We start from the raw sequence: 15,678 nt of genomic DNA, 5'->3' as shown, positions 1-15,678 counted from the left end.
AGTAGCCTTGTCAATAGACCACCTTATGGAAATTCGGATTTGTAAAAGAGTCTCTTGGATTTATGAAATTCAAATTCGGATTCCGTGGTGTTTCGCATTAAAAAAAGACTAAGAGCATCTCCAACCCTTGACTTCAAATTGAGGATGTCAATTTTTTTTTGAAGACTGATGTGGCATTTTGGCTTCTCCAATTTGACATCAAAGCCTTCCTTTCCAACATTTATGCCAAATTCTATTTATTTGACATCAAGCTATCCCTCTCCAACCTTTAATTTCAAAATCCAAACAGTTATTTTTAAAATTTGGCAGGCAAGAGGTAGATAGTCAAAGTTGGCATGCTTCCTCCCCGCTTCATCCATGTCAAATGCCACGTAGGATTTGGCCTAATAGAAGGCATCTGGATTGGAAGGTGAATTGATGCCAAAAGTTACCGTTGCACTGTCCACGTCATGTTTGACATCTCCCACTAGAAATGCTCTAAGAACCTAGTTTTTTTTTTTTTTAATCGAGAGAGTCTTTCACAAATCGGGTTTGGCTTTTAGTAGGCCTGTCAATGGACCACCTTAGAAAATTCGGATTCAGATTTGTAAAAGACTCTCTCGAATTTATGAAATTTGAATTCTGTCGGATTGGATTTGTAAAAGACTCTCGGATTTATGAAATTCGAATTCGGATTCCGTGGTGTTTCACATTAAAAAAAGACTAAGAACCTAGTTTGTTTGTTTGTTTGTTTTTAATCAAGAGAGTCTTATACAAATCGGGTTTGACTTTTAGTAGGTCTGTCAATGGACTACCTTATGAAATTTGGATTCGTAAAAGACTCTCTTGGATTTATGAAATTCAAATATGGATTCCGTGGTGTTTCGCATTAAAAAAAGACTAAGAACCTAGTTTTTTTTTTAATCGAGAGAGTCTTTCACAAATCGGGTTTGCCTTTTAGTAGGTCTGTTAATGGACCACAGTAGGAAATTCAGATTCGGATTTGTAAAAGACTCTCGGATTTATGAAATTCGAATTCAGATTCTGTCGGATTCAGATTTATGAAATTTGGATTTGTAAAAGACTCTCTCAGATTTATGAAATTCGAATTTGAATTCTGTGGTGTTTCACATTAAAAAAAAGACTAAGAACCTAGTTTTTTTTTTTTAAAATCGAGAGAGTCTTATACAAATCGGGTTTGACTTTCAGTAGGCCTGTCAATGGACCACCTTATGAAATTCGGATTTATGAAATTCAGATTCGGATTTGTAAAAGACTCTCTCGGATTTATGAAATTCAGATTCTGTTGGATTCGGATTATTTCAAACCACCTTAAGGCTGTGTTCTTATGAACTTAATTTAAACCGACATTTTTTCAATTAAAAGTGGTTATTTTTCAAAATACTTAGATAAAAATAACAAAAATTACTTTTTTGATTCTTCTTGTCCAAACGAATCAATAACTCATAAAAATTTGACACAAATTTAACAAACGCAAAAAAAAATCAAATAAGAACAAAATTTTTAAATTTAAATTAAGTTCAAAATAACGGGGCCAAAATCCCAACAACATAATCAGATCTCAAGTCTTGAGAGCTCCCGCTTGTATACCGACAAAAAAGTAAGGGGGGGGCGGGGGGGTTGCGATGGATCACAAATTCTAAACTCAGTGATGTCATGGCGATAAACATGGCTGATCTCACACAAGCACGCCGGGGGGGGGGGTGGTGGGGGCGGCGGCATGGATCACAAATTTTAAACTCAGTGATGTCATGGCGATAATAATGGCTGACCTCACACAAGAGGTGAGCATGGCTATCTCTGACATTTGGATTGTCAAGTCCGATTCCTAACTAAGGCTCCGTTTCGAAAAGAAAAATAAGTACTATTTTTTAAGAAGTCAATTTTAAGCTTAAAAATTATATACTTATACAAATTATTTTTCTATCAATATGGATCTTGTTTGATAGATCTCATTGAGATCTTTAATACGATGCAAAAAACTTGAAAAATTATTTTTCATTTACATTATTTTTAAATTTGAAAATGTGAAATAAGTACTTATTTTTTAAGAAAGTGTTCTAGAACGGGGCCTAACTTGGTCGTCTACTTACGATTACGTTTTAAAAATAAAAAATATGTACAAGTCAAAAAAACCAAATTAACGTTAATTGTACTTCTAATTTGAATTATATCAAAAAATCAAAATATAAATGTAACCCTGATATAGTAGTACTTTATGATAAGTGTAGTGTACCGAATCTAACGGTCCAAGTCCATTGAGGAGCAGGCCGAGACCAAGCTTGACTATTGGCAAGATTACGACACAGATGGCTTAATCAAGCTCGGCAACCGTCCTGAAGAAATAAGCTCTCAGCCTCGGCTACCTTTAAGGAGTCTCTTCAGGTTCGGCCACCTCTTGTATGGCGGCTCCATTGGACTTCTTACCTCGTGTCATCCGCCAGGGTTGGCGAGACATGGGCTCGGCCACCTGCTGAGTCATGTGCTCTAGCTCTCACGTAACGAAGCGGTTACGCCAAGAGATAACGATGAGAGCACATGGGAGCTGCCAGCTTATGCCCAAAAACGATTGCCAGATCTACTCAGTGATGTCAGGGCGACGTCACCTAACCCGTGCAAGGCACATGCCTGTGCTTGGGAAGCAAGTCAAGAAGGCATTATAAATACCAAAGGAAAAACCCTAAAAGGTACACACACTGAACCCTTAAAAAAACCCTAGTCTCTTTCCTCTCTAAAAACATATACTGATCCTCGCGCCGAAGGGCCTTGCCTGGTAACCCCGGCCAGATCTTAGTCGTGCGTTCACTGTGCAGGTGAGAAATAGAAGGCTAGGTAGCCCCCCCAGCAAACGGAGGAGGAACTCGAATCGAGGATCGCGGGCCACACAATAAGCACGATCCGATTCAAAGAAAACACTTCCTCATCGCCTTTTTTGAAGCACATTCTTCAAATACTACAAGAAAATTGACACTAGAAGATAATTGTTGTCACAAAAATGACATTAAAAAAAGTCTTGTTCCACTAAAATTCTTATTTTTGTAAGTACTTAGGGGTGTTATATTAACTAAAATAAGTACTTATTTTTTGAATTAAAGGTGATATATTATGAGAAAATGACATGTCTCGTAAAACGATAAATAAGTAAAAGTATCAATCAAATCCATAGAGGCTATACTCAAAAACCAAATGGCAAAAATGCTAATGCGAGTAGTAGTTAAGCAATATTTGACAAATCATGTTCGACATTCAGCGCACCTTAAATTCCAACCACGGTCTTGACGAAAAATCTACAGCTGTAGTATACACGGTGTATGGGGCCTACTAAGGGGTCAAAAAAAAATTCAATCGTTTCAATAATTTTAAAATAGTTTTTGAGTAGCCTTGTAAAAAATTAATGCAATTAATTTTTTTTTTCAAAAGTTTGGATCATGAATTCTGAGAGAAAAATTAAAATATTGGATCAAACACTTTCAAATATCAAATTAAGCTGATTTTTTATAAGGTCACAAAAAAATTACTACTCCTTCCGTCCCAAAATATTTGTCCGATCCGCAAAACGGAGTATTAAAAATAATACAATTTTTGCAAGAAAAAATCAAAAGTTTTTTAACAACTTACTAGATATCAATGAGTATTTTTAATTTGTGAAAAAAGTTTGAATTTTTTCTTGAAAAAATGCATTATTTTTATCACTCCGTTTTGCAGACCGGACAATCATTTTGGGACGGAGGGAGTACAATTTAATTAATAGATAGTGTTTTTGGTAATGAATAAGTTTTGAGGGGAAAAAAATTGTTGCAATCAAGTTGTTTATTTTCGATAGTGAATAAGTTATTGAGAAATGTCAAGTTATTTTTCGATAGTGAATAAGTAGATTAGTATATGAGTGAAAAAATTATTAAGATAGAAGTTGTTAACAAATTGCTAGTTAGTGTGAGCGAAAAGCTCAAATGCCAAAATTAATATTATTAGTGCAAACAAGATAGTAAAAACGCCTTCAAATTCTTGGCGGAAACAACCCTAAACCGTTCATGTGGAGCCTATTAATGACTCAACCCAACGTTTGTATAATCTCTGTACACTTATGATCCGTACTCATAAGCATCAAAATAAATTCTGGTACCTCTCACATACATATGGGGCCCATATATAATAGTACTAGCGAATGCCCGTGCCTGAAGGCATGGTTCAAACGATCAACACATGTAAATAAATTATGGACTCGCATGCAATATATCAACTCCTACTCAATGAATCCAATTATGCGAAAAACAATAACCTAAGCATATTCATTGACCTGTTTAACTTGAATCAGCAAATAAAAAACAAACAATTTTCTAATCCCTTTTGCTAGAACTTTAGTACTTCTGTTTAAGAACAGAAAAATATAAATATTAATTGGTCAACCATATAAATCATCCACCCATTAGAGTAACACAACATGAAAATAAAACTTGAATTTCAGAGATCCTAAAAGGAAAATGAAGTCTAAAACAGGATCATATATAGTAATGATGCATCAAATGTACAATTTATTTCTCACTTTACCCCCTCCTTTTTTTACTTGAAACATTTAGTTCTTTGTACATAACTATTATCAAATGAAGAGGAAAACATTCAGTTGATCTCTGGTTCTTTGCATGGTGCGTATGGCATATATGTTCACAACTAATGAGCAACGACATTGTATCTCTTAGTCACCAACCATCTAACCTTTTTGTCCTTTAATCGTCCAACAAATTCATTCTGTTAAACCAAGAAGCAACTTCTCGTACAGTGGAATGCAACCAAGGAAGAAAACATCTATATAATACGTGTGGTTGGAGTTGAGGTACGTATTAAACCTAGACTTACACAACCGTCCCATACTGATAAAATGGGTGTAGAGATCTATCCGATGCAATACACAAATGCAAAAAGGGATTAAGTGAATTTAAAAGATGTAAAAGCTAACATAGAAGTCAATTATCTAAATAACAACATCTGCATGTAACAAACAAAACCCATGATATAATCAATACTCTTAACAAAGAAACCCAAAAATTAAGTACCTTTGAGTACATTAGGAACCCAAAGTTAACAGAATTACATCAAAGAAGATTTCTTTTTATCAGTGACAACAACTTTTACACCTGTGATCCTTGCTTCGCCTTTCCAAAATGAAAGCATGCTTCGACTGAGCTTTAAGCACTGCAACAAATTTTGTCGGTAACACTTACATTAACTCAAAGCCAGAGTATGTCAACATTAACAGCTAAAGCCATACTAATATCATTAAAAAAAAAGTTAGAAGAGCAACTTACCAAAAGGGATCTCTGATTATACCAACACAATTTCATAAGAATAGGAGCTTTGCAAGAAAGATTGGTGATGGAATGCAGATCATCCACCAAAATCACTTCCACTCTTTCCATGTTACCCCTACAATGGTAGAATCAACGCAGATTGTTAGAGTGCTAGAAAATGTGAACCTCTTGCAACTCCAGAATAATTATCATGCATGGGGAAAACACCCTAATCAACGTCTACAAATTAACACCCAAGCCTCACTTTCAAATCTCAAGACAAAAGCTAAAAGGTAAGGGAGATGCCTACTTGTCTTGAGTTGATTCACTTAACCGGTTTAAAATTCACTAACCCATATTAGTTAAAAAAATGAGAAAATGAATTAAAGTTATAGATTATAGCAAGAATCGAATTGCTAAAACATTTTTTCCCTTACCTGACTTTGTCTCGGATTGAATTTTGGTTCTCGGTTTGTGCGGAAGTTTGAAACCTGCAACATTTTCGAAAGAGGAAAAAAACAAAGTAGCTAGCTCTATTCAATAGCTAAAATGCACAGGTCTATTATATTCAAATTAACATTAACCGTATAAGCTCCAACCCTCAATATCAAATTCCGTGCTTTGTAATTTTCGGGCATTGTAAAATACACGAACATATTACCCATAAACTACTTATGGAGATTTGGCCATTACTAACTAATGGGAACAAAGCTATACTAATGCAATACAAAAGTAGACCATCTTTTTTTTTTCTCCGAAAATTGCAAAATGATAATATTAGAATTATCTATCAAATTGACTTAGACTTATCTATCAAAATTCAATCAAGCAAAGAGTCAGCGAGTTTGATGTACTGTTCAACCTTTCATTGAATTTCCCTTTCTCCTCTCCCCGTTTATAATAAAATTTTGCCTATAAAAAAAAAGTCAGCGAATTTAGGTTGGTATGAATGTGTGTGTGAGAGAAAGAAAGAGGGAGAACTCACCTTCAAAATTAGAGTCAATTTGAACACAAACCTATAAATACAATAAAGTTTGATAAGATTAAAAAAAATCCACTAAATCTTTCTAATTAGGATTTTCAACACATCGATTGACATTTCTCCATGGCTTCCCCCGTAACACATCACAATTTCTCTATCGGTTCTTCCATCGGATTTTCCATAGGGATTTTTTTTACCTTCGATTGGCACCTTGAATCGAATAGGGTTGCTTTTGAACAGGTAACACATTGCTTGAGAGAGAGAGAGAGAGAGAGAGAGAGAGAGAGAGAGAGAGAGAGAGTGTGTGTGTTTCATGTTTGGGAAATGGTTTTATTACCTTTTTTGAGTTCCAACCTTTGATAAGTTTACCATAATGGTATTTGAAACAGCAGAAGATTTGGAAAAAATGTGTTTATTCGGAAATAAAAGGTATAATCAATGTAGGTGGAGAAATTCAATTAGTACTTTCAACAGCACTGGATTGTAACGGCTTGTTCGTGCCTCTTCACCGGTACCCTAATCCGTCGTCTGAACCCTAATCTGCGAAATAGACAAGGGGTGAGTGCACCTTTGCCTCTCGTGACAAAGGCCCTCCGATGCCAAAGTTAGTATCACATACTAGCAATTGAACCCTAATTATCAGTAGGAAAGCAATAAGAATGCCGTATATTGCGTACCTCTTTTCTCTGAGTTTACCTCGTATTTATAGGTTCATAGATGCTTGCTGCCCAAGCATCCCTGTCGCCCTAGGATTCCTATCTCGTAAAGGAAACCTAGGATATCAAGGATTCTCGTTTCCTTTACCAGTTAGCTACCTTAGTCCTTTTAGGACTCTTTTCTATATCTAGCCGAACATCCCATTCTTGTTTAGGTATCTTTTCGAGATCCTATATCTTCGGGATCTCATTCCTTAACGGAATACCATTGTTTCTGGACTCTTCCAGAATGTTCCCTCTATTTCATCATCTGATAGGACCTCTTTCCTTGTTCGGCCGTCTCATAGCCGAACAGAGGGCCTGGACCAGTTACTTCACATTTGACTGGTCCTTTATCAATTATTTGGACCATTCCTTTCTTTAGGAGTTCTCCTCCTGTTCGGCTTTCTCGTAGCCGAACAAGGTACTTGAATAGTGGCTTCACGTGTCACTTTCCTTCTAATTGGTCCAATAACTTCTCATGCCTTACTGAACTGAGAGTCGTACAACTTCTCTGGACCAATGACTTCTCATGTCCCCGGTCAATCGCGTTGACCTTTCCTTTAGCACCGTGCTTGGGCGTTTCTCTTGCCTGTTCGGGAATACCTCCCTACAATTGCTCCCCAGCTTTACTTGTTATCCTTTACTCAGATGACGTGTGAAGCTCCTTTACCGAGCAAATTCATTCTGCTCCTGCACCTTATATATTGGTGCAACTTATCATCATTTTACCATGACAAAAACATCTTTTCGTTAGGCTGTCACAGGCTTTTAGTCCTAATCTTTACACGTGTCGATCATTATATTGCTCACATTAAATGCGGACAGGCGTGTTTTGGGGAACGGAACACTCAAACGCCGTCTGGGGTGACGTTTCGTGTACGCCACCCCACTTTTAGGGTATTTTTGGGTTTTCGTCCCATTTTCAAAACCCCAATCTCTTTCTTAGACTCCTTCTGCAGAAAAAAGACGGTTCAAGCTTTTCCTCGCCATTGAAGCTCTGTTCATCGTCTCAAGGCCTCTTCATTTCTGCTCTTTAGGGATTCCATCGACTATTCTCGTAAGTCATCACTTCTTCCTCTTACAACTCCATTTCTCTAGTGGATTGTTTACAATCACTTTTTAGGGTTTTATCGTCCCCTTTTCTTTATACTTCAAAGAACCTCAAAAACCTTTATGGTAATGGGAAGATTTCGGAGACACTGTAATACTCCTCAGACCATGGCTAGTTTCAGATCTCGATATGGGAATCCTGACAACGTAGCTGCAGTTTTGGCTCCTGAGGATGCCATTCGTGAAAGTTTCGATTTCGACACTCTTCACATTCCAGTGGTAGTTGTCGTTGAGGGCGGGGTTAGGTTTCCCTTAGTTCCTCTGCTCCGCCAAGTCTTAGCATATTATAGGCTTTCCCCAATGCAGGTTTCTGCTAACTTCTTCCGAGTAGTTATGGGCATAAATGCCTTAAATCAAATGTTAGGGACCTCCCTAGGCTTGTACGATATCCACCATCTATATAGCATTTCCAGAACTGGGGACGCCCTTACGTATTTAAAACAAATACCAAGAACACAACAGTTATACTAAAATAGTAACTTCATTCATAATCTGTAAAACTCAAGAGGGCGTTATTCGTACCCCTTGCAGCTAAAATAACAAAACTAGAACACAAGAGAGTTTTATTCGTAACTCTCACACAATCACGTTGTGCATAAAGAAAAATATATTCATATAAAAAACTTTCTCAGATTATGGACATTCCAAGGTCGTGGCACTGGGTTCCCGTCCAAATCTGCCAATCGATAAACCCCAATTCCCACGATTTTTGTAACTCGATATGGGTCTTCCCAATTGGCCCCTAACTTTCCCTCATTAGCTACTTTAGTATTGCCGAGCACTTTTCGTAACACAAGGTCTCCAACATCAAACTTTCGTGGGTGTACATTCTTGTTGTAACCTTTGATGAGCTGCTCTTGGTATGAGGCCAAATGCACCAGGGCCCGTTCTCGTCTTTCCTCGGCAAGATCTAATTCAATCTCCAAGGCTCGATCGTTTCCTCCACTTTCAACCAAAGTGGTCCTGTTGGTCGGCAGACCTACTTCCAATGGAATAACAGCCTCTGTTCCATATGCTAATGAATAGGGGGTCTCTCCCGTAGACCTCCTAGGTGTTGTTCGGTATGCCCAAAGCACCAATGGCAATTCATCAGGCCATTTCCCCTTTGCTTTATCCAACCTCTTCTTAATTCCATCGAGAATTGTTTTGTTAAAAGCTTCTGCCTGTCCATTACTTTGAGGGTAGGCCGGAGTCGAGTAGTAATTTCTTATCCCATACTGGGCACAGAAAGTTATGAACTTCTGATGAAACTGGGACCCATTGTCTGTAATCAATGAATATGGGACCCCAAAACGAGTAATGATGCTTTTCCACACGAACCGCTCTATCATAGGTTCGGTGATTTTAGCCAATGGTTCTACCTCAATCCATTTGGTGAAATAATCTGTTGCAACTAACAGGAATTTTTGATTCCCAGTTGCTTTATGCAGTGGACCCACTATGTCCATTCCCCATTGAGCAACGGCCAGGGACTCGTTAAAGGCACCAGATCCTCGGCTGGTGTTCGAATCATTGGCGAAAACTTCTGACACGTCTCACAAATTTTAACGTACACCTTACCGTCTTCTTGCATATATGGCCACCAATATCCTTGGGTGATTGCTCGGTGGGCTATGGACTGGCCCCCAGCATGGCTTCCACAAGTTCCCTCATGAATTTCGTGGAGGAATTTTTGCACCATTTCAGGATGCACACAAAGCAAGTAGGGCCCTGTAAAAGACTTCCTGTATAATTTTCTCTCAGGTGATAACCAGAACCGAGCAGATTTGGTCCTTATTTTATGGGCCTCCTTTTTGTCTAAAGGGAGTTTTTCATCTCGTAAAAACTCAACAATTGGGTCCATCCAACTTGGTCCTTGGTTCACGTCCAAGACCATCTCCACGCTTCTTCCAATGCTTGGCTCAGTTAGATATTCTACGGCTATCTTTCTTTTAAACTCAGTCGGTACAGCTGCAGCCAACCATGCTAATGAATCTGCATGTGCATTCTTTCCAGAACTTATCTGCTCAATATACACCCTTTCGAAAGTATCGAGCAGATCTCTGGTTGCCTGTACATAGGCTGCCATCTTCTCGCTCCGGGCTTCATATTGCCCGGACAGCTGATGAACTACAAGCTGTGAGTCACAATATACCCTAACATGTTCGGCTTTTAGGGTTTTTGCACTTCTCAAACCAGCTAAAAGTGCCTCGTACTCCGTCATGTTATTGGATGCATTGAACCCAAGCCGAACAGATAGTTCCAACATTGATCCTTCAAGGGAAAAAAGAACTACCCCTATTCCTGATCCGGTGTTGCAAGCTGACCCATCAACGAACAGCTTCCATTCCAGGGGATCTTGTTCGGTTAATGCCTGTTTCTTCGTTACAGGAGACTTTGCTTCACACTCCTTTCTCGTAGGAGGCAAAGGTGCAACCGCAGGTGAGAATTCTGCCACAAAATCTGCCAACACCTGGTCTTTGATTGCTGTGCGCGGCTGATAGTCGATGTCATATTGGCTCAACTCAACAGACCAAGTCGAGATTCTTCCCGAGAAATCTGCCTTTCGGAGCAGTGATTTTAATGGGAACTTAGTGTAAACCACAACTTTATGGCTTTGGAAATAATGTGGCAATTTTCTAGTTGCTGTCCTTAGTGCTAGGACTAATTTCTCGAGGGGCAAATATCTTGTTTCCGCATCTAACAACGTCTTGCTCACATAATAAACAGGGATTTGCTCGGATCCCTTATTCCTTAAAAGGACTGCACTCACAGCATGCTCAGAAACAGCTAAGTACAAAATTAGGGACTCACCTGGTTCTGGAGTCGAAAGAAGTGGAGGAGAGGCCAAATATCCCTTCAGATCCTGGAAGGCTTGTTCACATTCTGCTCCCCATTTAAATCCTTCCCTTTTCTTTAACAACTGAAAGAAAGGTCTGCACTTGTCACTTGACCGGTTAATAAATCGATTGAGAGCTGCTGCCATCCCAGTCAACCGTTGGACTTCTTTCGTTGTCTGAGGACTTTGCAGATTCTGAAAGGCCTTTATTTGATCGGGATTCACCTCTATCCCCCTCAAGGTTACAAGATGGCCCAAAAACTTTCCAGAACCAACTCCAAACGCACACTTCGAGGCGTTGAGTTTCAACTTGTATTTCCTCAAAATTTCAAAAGCCTCCTTCAAATCTGCTATATGGCCTGCCCAGTTTTTACTTTTCACCACCATGTCATCTATGTAAACCTCCATAGTTTTGCCGAGCAATTTTCTGAACATGATGGTTGCCAATCTCTGATATGTTGCTCCTGCATTCTTCAATCCAAAGGGCATGATATTGTAACAGTACAACCCACGTGGTGTAATAAAAGAAGTTTTCTCTTGATCTGGCCCAAACATGGCAATTTGATGATATCCTCGATATGCATCGAGGAAACTCATCCGTCCATATCCTGCTGTTGCATCAACCAACTGGTCAATCCTTGGAAGAGGAAAACTATCTTTTGGGCATGCCTTGTTTAAATCTGTGAAATCTACACATACACGCCATTTTTCGTTCTTTTTCTTGACGACAACAGTATTTGATAGCCATTATGGATAATAAACCTCCCTTATTGCCTTGGCTTCCAACAAATGATCCACTTCTTCAATTACAGCGTCAACGTGCTGTACGGCTGCCCTTCGTTTCTTTTGAATGACCGGTTTATGCTGTGGATTAATATTCAAATGATGGCAGATAACATCTGCACTTACCCCAGGCATCTCCTCTGGTGTCCAAGCAAATACATCGACATAAGTTTTCAAAAAACTTATCAGTTCATTCTCCTCCTCTACTGGCAATGATTCCCCAATCAGGAAATACCTATTTGGATCACTTTCGTTGATCTGTGTTTTCTTCAAATCCTCAACTACCCTCTCGATTGGATCCTTTCCGATGTCTTCAATGGTCGGCTGATCCGGAATTTCCACAGTATTAACATGGTGGGCATTGTGGATTCTCTTTATGATGGATACCAAACATTGTTGAGCTACCTTCTGGTTACCTCTGATCTGTTCAATCCTATTGGATCCTGAAAACTTTACCATTTGATGGAAAGTGGAAGAGACTGCCCTCATTTTATGTAACCATGTTCTCCCTATAATCACGTTATAGGAGGATGGTACATCCACCACTAGGAAGTCGGTTCGTAGCACCACTGTACCAGCCCGAACAGGTAAAGTTACCTTTCCCAAGGGCCAAACTGCTCCTGCTCCAAATCCGACCAAAGGTGTTACTGATTGTACCAAATCCTCTTGAGTGAGCCCCAATTTCTTGAATGCATCGTAGTATAGCACTTCGGTGCAACTCCCAGAGTCCACTAGGATTCTTTCCATGTCATATTCCCCAACTCGTAGGGTTATGACCAAAGCATCATTGTGAGGTACCTGGACTCCTCCCAGATCTTCATCTGTAAAAACTATGCCTTCGTTGCTCGCCCCTTTGTTGCGCCCTCTTTTCTTCCCCAACTGCTTCACATGTTGGTCATGTTTCACTTGTCTCTGAAGCAATTTCACCTCATTTCTCGTATAAGGTTCGGCTAATCCATGTATCATATGAATTACCCCTTTTGGATTCTGTTCGTAATCCAACTCCATCGCTTTGTCTTTATCCTTGGGATCTTCTTAGATAAATTCTTTGAGATAGCCTCGCGAGACCAAATCATCAAGGTGCCATTTAAACATCTCACAATCCTCCGTCATATGGCCCCAATCCTTATGGTAACTGCAGTGCTGATTCGTAGCACGCTTTGCATCTTTATTCCCACCTAGAGTTGGAGGCCATTTGAAATAAGGTTGATTCTTTATTCGATAAAGAATCCTGTAAATGGGCTCTTTCCAGACCGTGTTTATTGAAAAGAACGATTTGGGATCCGGAGCTTGTTTGTCCTTGTACGGCTCTTTCTTTGCCTGCCCATAATCCTTCCTTTCACGATAGGTTTTGGGCTCTGGCTTTTCTACTTTCTTTGTGGGCCCCTTTACTTGCTCGGCGGCCAGCTTGCCATCTTCCCGAAGAATATCATCTTCGTTTCTGGCGTGCTGCTCAATTCTCTCCATTAGTTTTGCCAGTGTCTGCACCGGACTCATGTTTAGGGACTTACGTAACTCCCCCCGAACAGGCAAACCTGTCTTGAAAGTGGCAATGGCATATTCCTCGCTACAACCTTCAATTTCGTTAAAGGTCTCCCAATATTTCTTTGCATATGTCCTGATCGGCTCGTCCTCTCCTTGCTTCATAAAGGAAAGACTCTCAAAGGTTTTGGGAGCTTTCCTGCTCGTCAAAAACCGTGCAGTGAATTCCTCGGCCAACTGCACCCATGTTCGGATGGAGCGTGAACCCAATCTGTGAAACCAAGACAACGCAACCTTCCCTAAACTCGACGGGAACATCTTGCACATAATCGCATCATCACCTTCATGCATAAACATTGCCTGCTGGTAATGCTGTATATGTGCCACGGGATCAGCATCTGTCTCGTAGAGGATGAACGTTCCGTGTTTTACTCTGGTTGGCAACCTTGCCTCTTGTAACTTTCTTGCAAAAGGAGAGGATGCTATATTCTGAAGTGCTTTTCGTGCTGCTTCTCGTGCAGTCATGGTTTCATCCTCTGGTCCTTTCTTGGATTTAGTTCTTTTCCAGTCGGAATCAGGTCTCTCGTACCTGTCCCAATGATGTTTCCTACTCCCTTCCTCCTCAGGGGTAGAGCTTCGACCTCCGCTTCTCCTCTTTCTCGGAGAAACCCTCCTTCACTCGGGTGTTCGGATCTTGCTCTTTCCTTTTTGTGGAGAAGCTTTATGTCGCCTTGGGGTCAGACTTCTGCTTCTGCTCCTTCTTCCTCGTGAAGGAGCCTTTTGGTATTGTACCAAAGCATATTCACTGCCTCTAGAATTTCTTCGAGATAGTCCGGAGTCCTCCGGATGTTCCCTGATTCTCTCTAGTTCTCTGATCTCATGTTCTCGTTTTTTGATCAAACGAGCATACTCCTCGATCTCCTGTCTCTTCTTATCAAGAACGTCTTCGCTACGGTATACACTTCTGGAGTGTGCAATCGATTCATCCTCTCGATGGGATTTAGTCTTTCTCGTGGACTTCGATGCCGTCTCTCCATCTCTATTTTTGGAGTTGCCGTGGATGGTAAGAGGGTGGCATTTACTCGTGGTCCTCTTGTGTCCACCCTCGGGCTTTCTCGGACCCCCAGGTGGAGATTTATCCCTTCCTCCATCTAACACATCCTTTGGGTCGTGCGGTGTTACTGGATCTACTTCCACCATGGTCGTATTTCAAAGGGAACTCTTTCGTTTCCCACAGACGGCGCCAATTGTAGGTGGAGAAATTCAATTAGTACTTTCAACAGCACTGGATTGTAACAGCTTGTTCGTGCCTCTTCACCGGTACCCTAATCCGTCGTCTGAACCCTAATCTGCGAAATAGATAAGGGGTGAGTGCACCTTTGCCTCTCGTGGCAAAGGCCCTCCGATGTCAAAGTTAGTATCACATACTAGCAATTGAACCCTAATTATCAGTAGGAAAGCAATAAGAATGTATTATATTGCGTACCTCTTTTCTCTGAGTTTACCTCGTATTTATAGGTTCATAGATGCTTGCTGCCCAAGCATCCCTGTCGCCCTAGGATTCGTATCTCGTAAAGGAAACCTAGGATATCAAGGATTCTCGTTTCCTTTACCAGTTAGCTACCTTAGTCCTTTTAGGACTCTTTTCTTTATCTAGCCGAACATCCCATTCTTGTTTAGGTATCTTTTCGAGATCCTATATCTTCGGGATCTCATTCCTTAACGGAATACCACTGTTTCTGGACTCTTCCAGAATGTTCCCTCTATTTCATCATCTGATAAGACCTCTTTCCTTGTTCGGCCGTCTCATAGCCGAACAGAGGGCCTGGACCAGTTACTTCACATTTGACTGGTCATTTATCAATTATTTGGACCATTCCTTTCTTTAGGAGTTCTCCACCTGTTCGGCTTTCTCGTAGCCGAACAAGGTACTTGAATAGTGGCTTCACGTGTCACTTTCCTTCTAATTGGTCCAATAACTTCTCATGCCTTACTGAACTGAGAGTCGTACAACCTCTCTGGACCAATGACTTCTCATGTCCCCGGTCAATCGCGTTGACCTTTCCTTTAGCACCGTGCTCGGGCGTTTCTCTTGCCTGTTCGGGAATACCTCCCTACAATCAAAACGTATGCCTTCTAGCTAGCCAAAATATAGATCTTCCCCGTGATTTTGGAAAAATAGAAGGTATGATTGTACCATCCTTTCCAAATATATCATTTAAATCTTTCCTGTCATTTCGAAAAATTAAAGGTGTGATAAATATTTGTACAATCATTTCCAAATATACCGATCCTATGGTAAAAAATATACGCATTTGAAAACTCCCCTCCCATATTATATTGATATCGAATATTGATTCCTTCTATATATAGATGGGTTCAGATTTTCATTCCTTTTATTCCTTTAATTCTGATTCCTCTAATTCTATATCAGGGAAACATTTAAGACTAAAAAAGGAATATAGAATGGAGGGTGGAGATTTATGCCGGAGGAGGGGACAAATCTGGATCGTTGGTTGT

The 15,678-nt window shown here is 40.0% G+C and overlaps 1 protein-coding gene across 2 annotated transcripts in view; it reads left to right on the top strand.

Annotated features, from left to right (window-relative positions):
- The window catches only part of LOC131331929 (subtilisin-like protease SBT3.5), a 90,258-nt gene that overhangs the window by 22,636 nt on the left and 51,944 nt on the right, over window positions 1-15,678 (top strand). The window lies entirely within an intron of this gene.

This window comes from Rhododendron vialii, chromosome 7a (assembly GCF_030253575.1).
Source record: "Rhododendron vialii isolate Sample 1 chromosome 7a, ASM3025357v1".
NCBI classification, from domain to species: Eukaryota; Viridiplantae; Streptophyta; class Magnoliopsida; order Ericales; family Ericaceae; genus Rhododendron; species Rhododendron vialii.
The sequence above is the reverse complement of the archived record's forward strand: the minus strand, read 5'-3'. Positions and strand labels throughout refer to the sequence as shown.